The sequence below is a fragment of the Lactuca serriola genome, chromosome 1 (genome assembly GCF_051521515.1).
Source record: "Lactuca serriola cultivar US96UC23 chromosome 1, Lser_US96UC23_V15, whole genome shotgun sequence".
Taxonomy (NCBI): domain Eukaryota; kingdom Viridiplantae; phylum Streptophyta; class Magnoliopsida; order Asterales; family Asteraceae; genus Lactuca; species Lactuca serriola.
This window is the reverse complement of record NC_136408.1, coordinates 169,245,474-169,249,759: the sequence shown is the minus strand read 5'-3', so window position 1 is coordinate 169,249,759 and position 4,286 is coordinate 169,245,474.

Below are 4,286 nucleotides of genomic sequence, written 5' to 3'. Positions count from 1 at the left end.
CGTGTGGAGGAGGAACATACGAGTATTCATGAAGACAGTCAGCCAACTTTCGAAGGGGAGAATGAAATTATGAATCAAGTTGAGGGGGAGCATTCGCAGAATCAACAAAAACATCATTTTGAGGGGGAGCATCAAGATAAAGATCACGTTGAGGGGGAGCATGATGAAACAGAGACAATTAATCTTGATGAAAATGATGTGTTTCATGAACTAAATGATAACTTTTCTGTTGCAGGATCTGAAAATGAAGATATGTATGAAGATGCACCATTAGAATTTGGTTCTAATTTTCCACCACTTGAGAAATGGACAAGAAATCATCCAAAAGAACAGGTAATTGGTAATCCACAAGAAGGTGTGTTGACTAGAGCTCAAATTCGTGCGAAAAATGAGGTACTGAATGCGAACCAAGAACTCTGTATGTTTAATGTCTTTATTTCGAAAATAGAGCCAAAGACAGTAAAGGATGCTATGGAACACTTAGATTGGGTTGTTGCTATGCAATCTGAACTGGCTGAATTTGAACGAAACAAGGTTTGGAGATTAGTTTCTAAACCTTCTAATGTTTCAATTGTCGGATTAAAATGGATTTTTAAAAACAAAACCGATAAAGATTGCAATATTATTCGAAATAAAGCTAGACTAGTGGTTAAAGGTTATTCACAACAAGAAGGCATAGACTATGAAGAAACATTTGCACCTGTTGCAAGACTTGAAGCAGTTCGCATATTTTTAGCCTATGCAGCTCACAAAGACTTTGATGTTTATCAAATGGATGTTAAATGTGCATTCTTAAATGGAGAACTAGAAGAAACAGTGTATGTTGAACAACCACCAGGATTTATAAGCAATGAACATCCTAATCATGTTTATATCCTAGAAAAAGTTGTATATGGATTAAAACAAGCACCAAGAGCCTGGTATGCAACACTTACAAATTTCTTGAAACAATCTAAATTTAAACAAGGATCAGTTGATCCCACATTATTTCGCAAGAAAGTTGGGTGTCATCTAATGCTTGTTCAAATTTATGTTAATGATATAATTTTTGGCTCTACTGACCCTGCTTTGTCCAAAGAATTCGAAGACTTGATGAAAAGCAAATTCGAAATGAGTATGATGGGCAAAATTAATAACTTTTTGGGTTTGAATATTCGTCAAAACAGGGATGGAATCTTAATCAATCAAGAAAAATATATGAAGAACTTGCTTGAAAAGTTTGGAATGTCTAATAGCACAAAACTCAGAGTACCAATGGCAGTAGGAACAAGACTAACTCCTTCGTTAGATGCTCCTGCTGTTGATTTAACACTTTATCGAAGCATGATAGGGTCTTTATTGTACTTAACTGCAAGTAGACCTGATATAATGTTTTCGGTTTGCAATTGTGCTAGATATCAAGCTAATCCCAGAGAACCTCATCTGACTGCAGTGAAAAATATTTTTCGCTATCTAAAGGGAACCGTTTCTTTAGGACTTTGGTATCCTGCGAAAACGGGGTTTTTCATTCAAGCTTTTTCAGATTCTGATCTAGTAGGATGTACTTTGGATAGGAAAAGTACGAGTGGTGGATGTCAACTATTGGATGGGAAGTTGGTGAGTTGGCAATCAAAGAAACAGACTTGTGTGGTTATATCAACCGCTGAGGCAGAATACATAGCTGCTGCTGCTTGCACTTCGCAAATTATTTGGATTCAGAGTCAGCTTCGTGACTATGCAATAAACATGAAAAAGATTCCTTTGTATTGTGATTCGCAAAGTGCAATTCGCATTTTTCATATATTCCAGTACAACATTCAACGACAAAACACATTGCTCTTCGATATCATTTTATCAAAGATCATGTGGAAGATGGGAATATTGAAATTCATTTTGTTAAAACAACTGAACAACTTGCTGATATTTTTACAAAACCTCTTGATGAAAAATCATTTGTTAGAATTTTAGCAGGTTTGGGGATGATTAATGTGAATTCAATTTCAACGACTCATGCCTAAAAGTCTTGTTCAGCAGTTATGAGTCAAATTTGTTTAGAGGTTACTGTTCATTCAGAGGCTTCGCATGGCTTCGCATCCACATCCTTTCGCATTTGAGGTCATAACAACTAAGGTAAGGTTTACGACTAATTTTTTTTTTTAACTTTTGAAAAATCAAAAACCCAAAAAGATTTTATTTTATTATGTTTTTCATTTTGAAAAAAATTAAAAATCTAAAAAGATTTTATTTTGTTATGTTTTTCATTTTGAAAAATTAAAAATCCAAAAAGATTTTATTTTTTGTTGTTATGTTCTTTACTTTTGAAAAATTCAAAAATCACAAAAATATTTTTGTTTTCTTTGTTTTTTAAACTTTGTGTGCTGAGAATTTAATTCAGGGCTAAAATGCAAAGAGGTCATACTTATGTGTTTCTATGGGAAGGTATCAAATTTCTTTCAAAAACTAGTTAGGATGTCCCTAGAAGCATGCTGTTGTATGTAGACCAAAAGCCTCAACATGACTCTATGTGTGTGAAGAAAGCCCTAATGAAATTATCACATGAAATTTTTTTCCCAAAAAGGCTTATATTCTCATAAGTCAACAAAGCTATCTTACTCTTCTCAAATGAGTTAAGAGTTTTATGTTTTGTCCATTATAACAGAGGTACACTTCGATTCTTATCCAATCTTTTTATACCAAACAATTCTTTTAATCCAAATTTTTTTAAGAGATTTGTCCGTGAGGTCTTTGATCAAACCAATCAAAACCTAGACAAATCACAAGTCTGTGTTTATGATCTAACATCATGAGTCCGTGATGGTGGTGAAACCCAAATATCGTAAACCTTAAGGAATTGATGGGGAACTATGTTCCAGAACTTACGAAACATTTGTTTCTGTACATTCTATACTCAAAATCATATTCATTCTTTTAAGTGGTCTTAATCAAACATTCAAAACCCACGATGTTTGTTCCCAACAAGATCCAGCATAAATTTTTTTTTTGAATATGATTTCTGTGTGAGTATATTTCGAAAATCCTAGTCGCTTTGAATATCATTCAAAGCCAACTTGTCACTGACTACACTGGTCAAACAAGTAATTTCATTTACAATTTCTCACCTTATGTTAAGGCTGATATGTAATGAAATTTTCGAAGCCACTCTTATGACTTATAAAAGAAACCCTTCGAAACTTCTCTACAAGTATTTGATTGTAAATCACGGGAAACTACACAAGCTGTTGATTATCTCTCTTGATGATTAACGAAGCAACCTTTGCCTGGGGTTTTACTGCATTCATGTCAAATTAAGATTTTGACATCACAACATTCCAAATTATTTTGTTTCTCATCTTATTTTGTTGACACGATGCACACACGAAATCCTTGAGGTTCTGAGTAAAAGCAACTCAGACTGATGATTTCGCAAATCTGGCATATGACTTCACTTTATATCCCAAAAGTGAAAGAGCCTTGACTCCATGCGAAGGGTTTTAACGGTTCAGATTCTATAACGGGAAACTTGACAGGCTATATACTCAAAATGGTTGATATTCTATCCGGTTTTCAAGGAGATGGGACAATTACTTTTTGCAGCATGGTTATCTTTTGCAGTCATGATCCGATTTTCAAGGTGACACATCGGATAACATTAAATGTATCCCGCTTTAATTTCAAATCAATTTGAGTAACCTAAAAAAGGGGGATCAAGAACATTATATATGGTTACGCAAACAGAACTTTCACAAACCTTCAAAGTCTAAACCTTGATCAAACCTTCATCGTTTTCAAACCCTAACAATGGCAGCCCTTCAATCCAACACTGATGAAGTTCTTTCTCAATCCCTGATGAAAATCCAAAGCACAAACTATCAAGTTGATCCAAATGTATCTTCTTATCCTGAAGAATTGAATATGCTTATCGTCGCTCTGAAACGATCACCTCTGTCAGCTGCCATGTTCAGTTCCTTCTCTGTTCCGATGATTTGGTTAACCTGCGCAGCTTCAACGACATCATACAATCATTCATCGGATGTGATCACATTCCACTTGATCAACAACAAACGGGTCAAGCTTTCCAAGAAGATGTTTGTTGAAATTTTGCAGATTCCAAACAACCCTCCATTCGTCAAACCTGTTAACTCTCAAATTATCCACATGTTCAACGAGATGGGCCATCAACCAGAGCTTGAGAAGATCAGTGACTTTCGTAAGTCTGGGTTGCCGTGCATATGGAATTTCTTATTTGGAATTTTTCTTAGATGCCTAACCGGAAGATCAGTTGGACTGGATAGAGGAAGAAAGGAAGT